The sequence below is a fragment of the Misgurnus anguillicaudatus genome, unplaced genomic scaffold, assembly GCF_027580225.2.
Source record: "Misgurnus anguillicaudatus unplaced genomic scaffold, ASM2758022v2 HiC_scaffold_33, whole genome shotgun sequence".
In the NCBI taxonomy this organism is placed as follows: Eukaryota; Metazoa; Chordata; class Actinopteri; order Cypriniformes; family Cobitidae; genus Misgurnus; species Misgurnus anguillicaudatus.
In genome coordinates this window covers 5,922,373-5,936,243 of record NW_027395283.1, presented here as the reverse complement: position 1 = coordinate 5,936,243, position 13,871 = coordinate 5,922,373, and the positions used below count along the sequence as shown (strand labels likewise).

The following is a 13,871-nucleotide window of genomic DNA, read 5'->3' as shown; positions in this document are numbered from 1 at the left end:
TACAATAGCAACTGCAAATTTATTATTTTCAGTAAACAGAATAAATATACAAATCCATTTACATTTATCAGATGCATTTAACCACATGACTTACAAATAGAAACGTTCAGTTTACACTTTTTTCTGTACCCATGCAAAAGTTATCTATAATTTTTTACCATAATTTGCAGTAAAACCACGGTAAATATAAAATCAACCATGGTTTATTAATAAATAAAAAATAATCATGCTCTTACAACAGCATATAGTAGTGCATTTTAGTAACCACAAACTTTACCATGATTTAAAATAATATGGTTACCACAGTTTCACTCCAGCATTACTATAATGTTACGTTAGTAGAACCATGGTACCAAAATCTGCAGATCTGCAGTTTGACCATAATAAAACCAATGCATGTTTCAAGGTTACAAAAAAATCCCTTAATCAGTCCGAGGTAACAGTGACTCACTGAGGAGAATGTTCTGGAAACAAAACAATATTAATTTCACAATAGCTCTAAGTTAATACAAGTCATGTGTTTAAAGTCATGTTCAGTTAAAAGACAATTATCATTATAGGGTAAGTTGGCAGAATTTCAACCCACTTTGTATTGTTATAATGTCTGTAATAACTTTTGGCAAAGTATTGTGGATAAAAAAAATGGGAATAAATCAGCACAATTAACTCAAGAATAAAGAGGAAACATTTTCTGTTCAAATGTTAGCATCTATTGTATTTGTAACAATATAAAGTGGGTTAAAAATCTGCAAACTTGCGCTTTGGGGCAGTAATTACAATATTATATTTGGCAATTTTGTATGTCCATCTATAGTTGCCATCATCTAAAGTCTTTGTGGGTGTTGCTTCATCTATTGTTGCCATCATCTTGAGTCTCTGTGAGTGTTGGCATCATCTGAAGTCTTCATAAATGAAGCTGGATCCAAAAAGGAGCTTCCGTAACCTCTAGTAATTTTAGGATGCGTATCCTGATGGGAAAAAAACAGGAAAGGAAAATTTGAAGGATTAGGATTACTGCGGTTCATATTATTTCAAGCAAAAGCTTACGTGCACTTCTTATTTCATCACTGGAGAACAAGGTCATAAGATGTGTATGTGAATGCTTGGCTTAGAAGAGGTGTTTTTCTTAATTAAGACTGGTAGAGTTTAGGAGTAAACTCTTAACTGTTTTTGTTAAAAAACAGTTTAACTGTTTTTGTTAAAGTGCAACTATAGTCTGATTCACTTTTTTGCATTTCCTTTGGTGTGTATTAGTAAATGTTAACAATATGCTAAAAGGTACAAACCCCAAAGTAAACGATGACACAAGTTATCGTCTCCAATGTAAATCTTTTCTTGTACTACAACAAACACACGGATTGTAGGCAACAGTTTACTTCCTGGGATTGGTGATGTAGCCAAGACCGACATTATTATAATTCTTCCCACTTTGGCCTGTAAGTTAACTCCTGTTAGCATTGCATCGTGAGCAATTTTTTTAAACATGGTAAGGAGCGTCACAATGTACAGATTAGCTGGTCAATTAGGGACACAGAGCTTTTTAAATCAATGAGTTGGAGAGGGAAATCTAAACCTACAAAAATGTACGGTGTGTGAAAAATATTTTTTTAACCAGAAAATACGCAAACACATTGTATTATACCAAATACACAAGATAACGTTGTTTTTTAGCAATGAAATTGGTGCATTTTAAATAAATAAACCACAACCGTAAACCTTTGAATAGCAATGTATTAGTTTGAGGTTCTACTTACTAGTCATAGGATTCATAGCACCTTAGAGAAGTTTTCTGACAGGTCTGCTTCAACTATGCTGCATAGCCATCAGCATGGACAAACTGTCACGGCCGGGGCGGACCCGAGATAGCTAAAGGGTCACGCCCCTACCTAGTTTCCACCTCGAGGAGGTTCCCAAGACCACCCCAATGACCAGACAGACAAGTATACTACGTTTAAAATACAACTTTATTTAAATAGTTAAAAAACGGGGAAAGGGAAAAAGGGGAAGGACACTTTAAAATACTTTGCTTCTCTCTCTGGTTCCAGACAGGTCCCTATCTGGGGGTTTCCCTGTTGTCCGTGGCGCCCTCCGCTGTCCTGGAGGCAGAACACAAGAGACACAATGAATCCAAAGCTAGAATGGCTCCCCGGCTCTGGAACCTTGGCTTCTCCTCGCCGCCTGGCTGTAAGCAGGGGTCGGTTGTCCGCAATAGCAAGTGTTACTCACGGACTGGAGCTTTGGAACCTCTCTGCACAGGTTGGTTGGGAGCAAAGGTAAGTTAGCATTCGTAGGAGTGCGTGACTCACAGACTGAGCTTTCTGGTTTCTCCACAGGTTCACTGAGGACAGAGGTAGATGATCATCACATAGCATACAGTACTCACAACTTGGGGTTTAGGACCGTTCTGCACAGGGTTGCTAAGAGCAGAGGTAAGTTTGCATTCATAGAAGTGCGTAACTCACAGACTGGGCTTTCTGGTTTCCCCACAGATTCACTGAGGACAGAGGTAGATGATCATCACATAGCATACAGTACTCACAACTTGGGGTTTAGGACCGTTCTGCACAGGGTTGCTAAGAGCAGAGGTAGTTTGCATTCATAGAAGTGCGTAACTCACAGACTGGGCTTTCTGGTTTCTCCACAGATCCACTGAGGACAGAGGTAGATGATCATCACATAGCATACAGTACTCACAACTTGGGGTTTAGGACCGTTCTGCACAGGGTTGCTAAGAGCAGAGGTAAGTTTGCATTCATAGAAGTGCGTAACTCACAGACTGGGCTTTCTGGTTTCTCCACAGGTTCACTGAAGACAGAGGTAAGTGGTCATCACATAGCATACAGTACTCACAACTTGGGGTTTAAGACCGTTCTGCACAGGGTTGCTAAGAGCAGAGGTAAGTTTGTGTTCATAGAAGTGCGTAACTCACAGACTGGGCTTTCTGGTTTCTCCACAGATTCACTGAGGACAGAGGTAGATGATCATCACATAGCATACAGTACTCACAACTTGGGGTTTAGGACCGTTCTGCACAGGGTTGCTAAGAGCAGAGGTAAGTTTGCATTCATAGAAGTGCGTAACTCACAGACTGGGCTTTCTGGTTTCTCCACAGGTTCACTGAGGACAGAGGTAAGTGGTCATCACATAGCATACAGTACTCACGACTTGGGGTTTAGGACCGTTCTGCACAGGGTTGCTAAGAGCAGAGGTAAGTTTGCATTCATAGAAGTGCGTACTCACAGACTGGGCCTTCTGGTTTCTCCACAGATTCACTGAGGACAGAGGTAGATGATCGTCACATAGCATACAGTACTCACAACTTGGGGTTTAGGACCGTTCTGCACAGGGTTGCTAAGAGCAGAGGTAAGTTTGCATTCATAGAAGTGCGTAACTCACAGACTGAGCTTTCTGGTTTCTCCACAGGTTCACTGAGGACAGAGGTAAATGGTCATCACATAGCATACAGTACTCACAACTTGGGGTTTAGGACCGTTCTGCACAGGGTTGCTAAGAGCAGAGGTAAGTTTACATTCGTAGAAGTGCGTAACTCACAAACTGGGCTTTCTGGTTTCTCCACAAATCACACTGGTGTTATAGGCAAGTAGTTCCTATCCACTGTGCTGGTCAATTCGACACATTGTTATTTTCACACGGAGCCTCTGAGATGAAACAGTCTTAATCTCCAAAAGAAAAGCACAGCACTACACTGCAAGCCTCAGTGAAAACACACAAATTGAAAATCGGGACTCACCCACAGCATCACACGCACACACTCGTTGTGAGGTAAGGACATAGACAGGAAATCTCAGGTTCCTCCTGTGACTCGTCGGCCGAAATTTCCAACACACAGGGAAGGTGGAAAGCGATCACTTTTGGATTTGTTCTCCGTATACACTAGACGTCCATCAGCTCACCCACGCTTACTCCTCCGGTGGGGCCGGAACTATAAATAGACACTCCACACACGCACAATGATTTCACCTCTGCAACGTATTTACACCATCCCAGCTGTACTCACATGTCAACCCGTCTCATGTTGCTTTCTTCACCCAGTTATCCTCGTATAAATTCCTCCTCACGGTAAGCATCCACCTCTTCCTATTTCTTTCTTCCCCAAGGGAACTAGATCGTCGCTCTCCAGCCTCCAACACAGCCAACAGCACACCAACACCGGCACCACAGAGAAACACAATCAAGACGCCCCGATTGTGATTTCAAACCTCCTTAAATCTGCGGCTCTTCCTCCTCCGTGTCCTATCAGCGATCGCTTCCATTATTACCCCCACCTGCACCTAATACCGGCTGATTTGGGCTTCGGGACAAACCCGGAAGTTCCGATGTTTTTCTTCCTTCCGGGCGGAACTCATCCTTCTTACCTCCGGTTCCGCCCTTCAAAACGTCACCATGTGACATCCCTAGAACCTCTTTCTGTGATCCACTCACCATATCGGACCGGTGGGCGCCCTCGGTTCTCCCGCTGGGGCCGTCGTGGAGGGGGTTCCGGCTCGGCTTGGGCCGGCAAGTCTCCTGGCTCCCTTGGAGGCTCTTGGACGGGTACATCGGCCGGTAGGTTCTCTGGCTCCCTTGGAGGCTCTTGAACGGGTGCATCGGCCGGACCACCAGGGATTATTGCCCATCCCCCAATCCAGGGGGCCACAGGTGCCGGTTCTCTGGGGGCTGGTTCTGTGGGTAGAGGTGGGTAGTTCGGACAAGGGCGGATCATGTTCCGGTGAACCACCCGTTCTGGCCCGGGCTTCCCCTCCGGCCTGATCGTGTACACTGGCTGTCCCGGTCTCTGCTGACTAAGAACAACATACGGCCTGGGTTCCCACCTATCGCTCAGCTTCCCTTTTCCCGGCCTCCGATTGTCCTTTACCAGGACCCTTTCTCCTGGGAGCAGGGGGGCCTCTCGTGCCGTCCGATCGTACAACCGCTTGTTCTTCGCTCCGGCTGCCTGAATGCGTTTGGTGACCTGTTCATAAGCAAAGTGCAGGCGGTGATGGTGTCGGCCCACCCACTCGGTCACACCTCCTCCTTCTTCACTCCCGGTAGCTCCCAGCAATAAGTCGGTGGGTAACCGAACGTGCCTGCCAAACATCAGGTAAGTGGGGGCATACCCCGTAGTACTATGCACGCTATTATTGTAGGCTTGCAGCAAATTAGGTAACGCACTCACCCAGTCATCCTGGCGCCTCTGGTCTAGTGTCCCCAGTAACCCCAGCAAGGTCTGATTGAATCGCTCGCATCCTCCATTTCCCTGAGGGTGGTACGAGGTCGTGTGCGTCTTCGTACAGCCGTACAACTGACACAACTCCCGGATTATCCGAGACTCAAAGTTGGGCCCCTGGTCCGAGTGGAGAAACTCCGGACACCCAAATGGCTGGAATACCGTTCTCCATAATGCGGCAGCAGTCGTACTTGCCGTCTGATCTAGGGTGGGGATCGCCCAAGCATACTTGGTGAACAAGTCAGTAACTACTAGTATATTCTGATACCGGTCCATCGGCCGGCCCAGTGTGAGGTAGTCCATCGCGACGATATGGAGGGGAGCCTTGGCGTTGATAGGGACCATGGGTGCTCGTACCTCCTGTCGTGATTTAAACAAGGTACATCTAGGGCATGCTTGGATAAACGCACTCACCGAGGCCTCCATCCCTGGCCAATAGAAGTGCCTGCGTAGCAGGGACAACGTGCGTTCTTGTCCCTGATGTCCCATCTGGTCGTGGTACGCCGTCACCAAGGCTCGTACCTGGCTTGGTGGTACCACGATCTGGCAGGTATCTTCGCCTAGTCCTGGGTCTCGAGCTGTCCTGCACAACACACCCTCACGCATGGTTAGTTTTCCCCACTGCCCCAATACTTTGCGACCCACCTCTGACTGTTCCTGTCTCTCTGCTAGGGTCGGCCGTCGTCCTTGCTTCACCCACCTGCTCACATTCCGAAGTTCCTTGTCTTCCTGTTGTCGGGTGCTCCAGCGGCTGGGATCCCACCCCCAACTCACGGGCACTGTTTCCGATTGGCTCCCGGGTGCTTCCACAACCCCGACCGTCAACTCTTCTTCTACTGGTTCTTCTCCCGTACTTGTCATGCCCCATGGGCTTTTCCTTGCCGGCAGCCGGGATAATACATCGGCGTTGGTGTGTTCCCGCCCAGGGCGATACTGCAGCTCGTAGTCGTAATTCGCCAACTGAGCTACCCATCGCTGCTCCACGGCGCCCAGCCGGGCGGTCTGTAAATGTACCAGAGGGTTGTTATCAGTAATGACCGTTACCTTGGCGCCCCACAGGTAGTCCTTGAACTTCTCCGTCAATGCCCATTTCAACGCCAATAACTCCAACTTGAACGAGCTGTAGTTCGAGTCATTCCGTTCCGCGGGGTGGAGACTCCGGCTAGCGTACGCGATCACTCGCTCTGCTCCATCTTGCCGCTGTGCCAGTACTGCTCCCAGACCCAGGTTGCTTGCATCTGTGTATAACACAAAGGGTTTAGAAAAGTCAGCATATGCCAGAATTGGAGCCTGCAGCAGTTCTTGTTTCAATGCCCTAAAGGCCACCTCACATTCTGGGCTCCATTCTACCGCCGGTGATCCTCGGCCCCGTGGCCGCCCCGTTCCAACCAGCAGCTGGTTTAAGGGTTTGGCAATTTTGGAGAACCCTTCTATGAATCGTCGGTAGTACCCAACAAAGCCCAGAAATGACCTCACTTGTCTCACCGTCTTGGGGGCTTCCCAGTCCCGTACTACCGACACTTTTTCCGGGTCTACAGCCACCCCAGCGGCACTCACCACATGCCCCAAGAACTTGACCTCTCTCCGCAGCAGGTGGCACTTTTCGGGCTGAAGCTTGAGGCCATACCTCTCCATCTCTCCAAACACCTGCTCCAAGTGCTGGAGGTGAGTCTCGAAATCTGGGGAATAGACAATTACATCGTCAAGATATACCAACACAGACTCCATCAACTGACCTCCCAGACAACGTTGCATAAGCCTCTGGAAGGTGGCCGGAGCGTTGCAAAGACCGAAAGGCATCCGATCCCACTCGAAAAGTCCGAAGGGGGTCGTGAAGGCGGTTTTCTCCCGGTCCCGCTCCTCCACTTGCACCTGCCAGTAACCACTAGCCAGATCCAACGTGGAGTACCAGGCGGATTTAGTCAGACTGGCTAGCGAATCTTCAATGCGAGGTAGGGGAAACGCATCCTTCTTGGTGACTTGGTTCAGTCTCCTGTAGTCCACACAAAACCTCCATGCCCCCGTCTTCTTTTGTACGAGCACTATGGGGGCTGCCCACGGGCTGCTGCTCTCCCGCACAATCCCTTGGTCCAACATACCTTGCAACAGCGTCCTGACCTCGGTGTATAATGTGGGGGGTATCGGCCGATACCGCTCCCGACTCGGTCCAGCATCTCCGGTAGGAATGTTATGTCTCACCACCGTAGTGCAGCCATAATCTTCCTCGTGGGTGGAAAACACATGCTGCCACCTCTTCAGGAGTTCCTGCAGCTGTTCGGCCTGTGCGGGGTCCAATTCCTCGCCTTTCAAGGAATCCCCCACCAAGTGGCCAGGCATCCTTCTCCCTGCTGTTCTCGACACTGTGTCTGCTTGGGTAAGGGCCACCTCAACTACAGCCGGCCGGGTCTGGCGGAAGCTCACATCACCACCGTCTCGTACCTGGTGACTCTCAACAGTGGTTACTTTAACCAGACGTAAATGTTTGTGCAACTGTACGGCATACGGGTGTTCGTTACGAACCTTTACCGGAACCTTTCCTCGCCGAACCACCGCCAGTCCTCGTGCCACCTCGACTTGCGTGCAGTCGCCATGGGGCTCGATCAGCACACAGCCCTTGGGCCTCTGATGTCGTTGGGGGACTCTAGCCCACACTATGGCCTCGCTCTCAGCGGGCACAGACAAAGCATAGCGACAGGCTACTCGCCCTACCTCTTCTCGTTCCGCCCGGCTCTTAGCCAACTGAACTCGGCGGCAATCGGCAACCACACGTTCCCAGCCCATTCGCTCGGCCCTCGGTATGTTCTGAACGGGCATAGCCCGAAATAGCTCCTCCCAACACTCCGAGAGAACATTCATACCTATGAGGGCCCTATGTCTGCCGAGGCAATGATCCTGCACGATGATGACTCCCTTTTGTGGTACTCGAACCCCATAAATCTCCAGATCGGCAAGCCTGTAGCCGATATAAGGGATCTCCAGTCCATTTGCCCCCTTCAATGTGAGCCAAGGGGCTTCCGCTTCTTGCACGCTCCGTGCTCCGAACAGTTCCTGAGACAGGCTTTCCGAAAATAGGGTGACCTGGGACCCCGTGTCGACAAGGCATTGAATCGTCACACCGCATACCTGGACCTCGGCTACTGGGCTAAGCCCAATCATCGTGTCTCTGGACGCTACTCTACTGGATGGGTCGCAAAAAGGGGCCCCGGCCACATGACCCACTGTGGCCGGTTTACCTAAAAACCCCCTTCAGAAGCTCTTCGGGGGCCACACTGTCGACTAATATGCCCCGGTGTCCCACAGCGATTGCAAATCGGCCTCCCCTGGTTGTCCCACTCGAACCGAGGCCGCACCGACTGGTAGGGTCGTCTTCCCATCTCCCGGCCTTGTTCAGAGTACCTTCGTTCTCGGGGGGTGGGACCATCCTCCGGCCCACCACGTCCCGAGCGCAGCTCCTCAACCAGAGTTTTTGACAGCTCCGCCATTTGTTCCTTCACATCTCTCAAGAGCTCCATCTTGAGGGCTTGTTTCCAATCCATCCCTCCTGGGGCTGTCGCCGCGGGGCCGCTTACGGCCGCACACACGGGGGCGTCCTTTACTTCGACTTGATCGCCCTCGAGGGCTATGGCTTCCTTCTTCAGGTCCTCAAACCTGAGCGCGGGGTCTCTTCGAAACTGCACCCTCAAGCTCTGGCGCACGGGGCCCTCCTTCAGCCCCAGCAAAAATTGGTCCCTCAACAGGGTTTCCTCATCTCCCAGCCCGTGGTCCTCACGTCTCTGTAGGCGGGTAAATTGCTCACGCAGTCTTAGTGCGAAGGCTCTAATCGATTGACGGGGGCCTTGTTTGCAATTAAAAAATTGGGCTCGCAAGACAGCCACAGGAGTGGCGTCACCATATAAATCAGTGAGGAATTGAAAAATAGTCTGGGCGGTGGCTCGGACAGCTTCGGGGGCAGCTTGCACTTCGCGCCGAGCTTCCCCTTCCAGGGAGTTTATCACGAACTGTTGCTGCTGGATGGCGCTCAGCCCTTGTAGGCCGGCCAGGTACTCAATCTGGGCCTTCCACTCAGATAAACGTACATCTGATTCTACCCCACCGTATCTCTGCACCCAGGGGTTTCCTAGGAACACGGGCATAGCACGCTGCGGAGCTTCGGGCCTCTCGGGCACAATGTGGGGTGGGGCTTCGGGCAACTCGTCGTCGGCCATTGGAGGGCCCTGGTCGCTCAACTCGAGGTGGAATCCTGCCGACTACGCCAAATCTGTCACGGCCGGGGCGGACCCGAGATAGCTAAAGGGTCACGCCCCTACCTAGTTTCCACCTCGAGGAGGTTCCCAAGACCACCCCAATGACCAGACAGACAAGTATACTACGTTTAAAATACAACTTTATTTAAATAGTTAAAAAACGGGGAAAGGGAAAAAGGGGAAGGACACTTTAAAACACTTTGCTTCTCTCTCTGGTTCCAGACAGGTCCCTATCTGGGGGTTTCCCTGTTGTCCGTGGCGCCCTCCGCTGTCCTGGAGGCAGAACACAAGAGACACAATGAATCCAAAGCTAGAATGGCTCCCCGGCTCTGGAACCTTGGCTTCTCCTCGCCGCCTGGCTGTAAGCAGGGGTCGGTTGTCCGCAATAGCAAGCGTTACTCACGGACTGGAGCTTTGGAACCTCTCTGCACAGATTGGTTGGGAGCAAAGGTAAGTTAGCATTCGTAGGAGTGCGTGACTCACAGACTGAGCTTTCTGGTTTCTCCACAGGTTCACTGAGGACAGAGGTAGATGATCATCACATAGCATACAGTACTCACAACTTGGGGTTTAGGACCGTTCTGCACAGGGTTGCTAAGAGCAGAGGTAAGTTTGCATTCATAGAAGTGCGTAACTCACAGACTGGGCTTTCTGGTTTCCCCACAGATTCACTGAGGACAGAGGTAGATGATCATCACATAGCATACAGTACTCACAACTTGGGGTTTAGGACCGTTCTGCACAGGGTTGCTAAGAGCAGAGGTAGTTTGCATTCATAGAAGTGCGTAACTCACAGACTGGGCTTTCTGGTTTCTCCACAGATCCACTGAGGACAGAGGTAGATGATCATCACATAGCATACAGTACTCACAACTTGGGGTTTAGGACCGTTCTGCACAGGGTTGCTAAGAGCAGAGGTAAGTTTGCATTCATAGAAGTGCGTAACTCACAGACTGGGCTTTCTGGTTTCTCCACAGGTTCACTGAAGACAGAGGTAAGTGGTCATCACATAGCATACAGTACTCACAACTTGGGGTTTAAGACCGTTCTGCACAGGGTTGCTAAGAGCAGAGGTAAGTTTGTGTTCATAGAAGTGCGTAACTCACAGACTGGGCTTTCTGGTTTCTCCACAGATTCACTGAGGACAGAGGTAAGTGGTCATCACATAGCATACAGTACTCACGACTTGGGGTTTAGGACCGTTCTGCACAGGGTTGCTAAGAGCAGAGGTAAGTTTGCATTCATAGAAGTGCGTAACTCACAGACTGGGCTTTCTGGTTTCCCCACAGATTCACTGAGGACAGAGGTAGATGATCATCACATAGCATACAGTACTCACAACTTGGGGTTTAGGACCGTTCTGCACAGGGTTGCTAAGAGCAGGGGTAAGTTTGTGTTCATAGAAGTGCGTAACTCACAGACTGGGCTTTCTGGTTTCCCCACAGATTCACTGAGGACAGAGGTAGATGATCATCACATAGCATACAGTACTCACAACTTGGGGTTTAGGACCGTTCTGCACAGGGTTGCTAAGAGCAGAGGTAAGTTTGCATTCATAGAAGTGCGTAACTCACAGACTGGGCTTTCTGGTTTCTCCACAGGTTCACTGAGGACAGAGGTAAGTGGTCATCACATAGCATACAGTACTCACGACTTGGGGTTTAGGACCGTTCTGCACAGGGTTGCTAAGAGCAGAGGTAAGTTTGCATTCATAGAAGTGCGTACTCACAGACTGGGCCTTCTGGTTTCTCCACAGATTCACTGAGGACAGAGGTAGATGATCGTCACATAGCACACAGTACTCACAACTTGGGGTTTAGGACCGTTCTGCACAGGGTTGCTAAGAGCAGAGGTAAGTTTGCATTCATAGAAGTGCGTAACTCACAGACTGAGCTTTCTGGTTTCTCCACAGGTTCACTGAGGACAGAGGTAAATGGTCATCACATAGCATACAGTACTCACAACTTGGGGTTTAGGACCGTTCTGCACAGGGTTGCTAAGAGCAGAGGTAAGTTTACATTCGTAGAAGTGCGTAACTCACAAACTGGGCTTTCTGGTTTCTCCACAAATCACACTGGTGTTATAGGCAAGTAGTTCCTATCCACTGTGCTGGTCAATTCGACACATGGTTATTTTCACACGGAGCCTCTGAGATGAAACAGTCTTAATCTCCAAAAGAAAAGCACAGCACTACACTGCAAGCCTCAGTGAAAACACACAAATTGAAAATCGGGACTCACCCACAGCATCACACGCACACACTCGTTGTGAGGTAAGGACATAGACAGGAAATCTCAGGTTCCTCCTGTGACTCGTCGGCCGAAATTTCCAACACACAGGGAAGGTGGAAAGCGATCACTTTTGGATTTGTTCTCCGTATACACTAGACGTCCATCAGCTCACCCACGCTTACTCCTCCGGTGGGGCCGGAACTATAAATAGACACTCCACACACGCACAATGATTTCACCTCTGCAACGTATTTACACCATCCCAGCTGTACTCACATGTCAACCCGTCTCATGTTGCTTTCTTCACCCAGTTATCCTCGTATAAATTCCTCCTCACGGTAAGCATCCACCTCTTCCTATTTCTTTCTTCCCCAAGGGAACTAGATCGTCGCTCTCCAGCCTCCAACACAGCCAACAGCACACCAACACCGGCACCACAGAGAAACACAATCAAGACGCCCCGATTGTGATTTCAAACCTCCTTAAATCTGCGGCTCTTCCTCCTCCGTGTCCTATCAGCGATCGCTTCCATTATTACCCCCACCTGCACCTAATACCGGCTGATTTGGGCTTCGGGACAAACCCGGAAGTTCCGATGTTTTTCTTCCTTCCGGGCGGAACTCATCCTTCTTACCTCCGGTTCCACCCTTCAAAACGTCACCATGTGACATAAACCTACAAACATAACATTTAATTTGTCACAAAGCAAACAATAGTATGCAGTGCAAGATTCATTAAATGGAAACAACCAAGAGCAGATGTAAAACACTGAAAAGAAAATAATAGTATACAAAAGATGATTGTCTGAAAAAGAGATGATTGATTAATTTATTGGTCTCTCTGTCTGTCTGTCCAATGTTATCTCAACTAACTTACCATCTACAACGAAGTGGTTGGCCACCCGCATGACTCTCTTCCAGTCAACCGCGACATCGACATCCCACTTAGTAGGTACTGCCGAAGGGCAGCATGAAATAACTACTGGTCCATGTTGGTCCTTTATACAAATGACTAAAAAAAGATATCTTGACTCACCATACGCTGCTACAATGTTAACACATAGATACAATGATGAAAGACTAAATCAAATTAAATCAACTTTATTTATATTGCACATTTTTAATGTGACATGCACAGACAATGAAAGGGACTAAAACAAAGATGACATGACAAAACAATAAACATAAATTAGCCCTCTACAGCACAGTGTTGCCCTCAGGCAACATACTACCTTTTTGAGCCTCACACCGACACTTTAATTTTTTTATAAAAAAAAAATATGTATAATATCACCTGACATGTCTCTCCAATGAAATGAGGGGCTGGAGTGGTTGTGACCTTTTGTTTTGGGGGTGGAGCCATGCTTTTGGAAGCAAAGCCACATGGGATGCAGTGCCACCAATTGCCAGGATAAATATCACTTTTTAACATTTTTAAATTTAAATAATTTTACAGAAAAAAATATGTGTATGTGCATCAGTATGTAAAGAAGTATGTTTGATTGTCTGAAGACTTTCTTTGTTTTTATTTTCATACTAAGACCGTGTTTTTTGTTTGTTGCCCCAGGGCAACGTTGTGCTATAAGGGTACTAAAACACCAAGGTTTTTTATCTGATAAGATATGCATTAGAAAGTTTAACTCTAACAAACATCAATCACAAATGATTCCACTTAATCACAAACATGACTAATTAGTTTTATGGGCAACATTGTGCAGTTAGACCACTTTTATTCCGGCAAAATCATCCCAAAATGATGCATAACACACTCATAAAAACACGCACACACACACACACAAACACACACACACACACACATGCACGCACGCACACACAAACACATGCACACATTTGTTGGTTTATATGTTTATATGTAAATGTGGAAAACATTAACACATGCAGTGTTAGTTACAATTAGTAGTGTTCATGTTTGGCTATAATCATTTGTGATTGATGTTTTTTTTTCTAATGCATATATTTATCATATACAGGGTTCCCACACCTTAGTTAACGTCAAATTCAAGGACCTTTCAAGGACTTTCCAGGTCCAATACCCTCAAATTCAGAGTCTAAATGTGGGGACATATTTCAAGGGAGAACAAGGTTACAGATACATTGTTACAGTTCCCTTTCAAGGGAACTCGCGCTGCGTCAGTGCGGTGACACTTTG

General features: G+C 48.3%; 1 long non-coding RNA gene across 1 annotated transcript; it reads right to left on the bottom strand.

Annotated features, from left to right (window-relative positions):
• LOC129443996 (uncharacterized) lies at window positions 1–12,809 on the bottom strand. The gene is made up of 3 exons (XR_012368716.1): window positions 12,579–12,809; window positions 1,755–1,837; window positions 1–968 (listed from the first exon to the last, which is right to left on the bottom strand). It is a non-coding gene; the product is annotated as an uncharacterized lncRNA (long non-coding RNA).
• Between the last annotated feature and the right edge of the window lie 1,062 nt (window positions 12,810–13,871).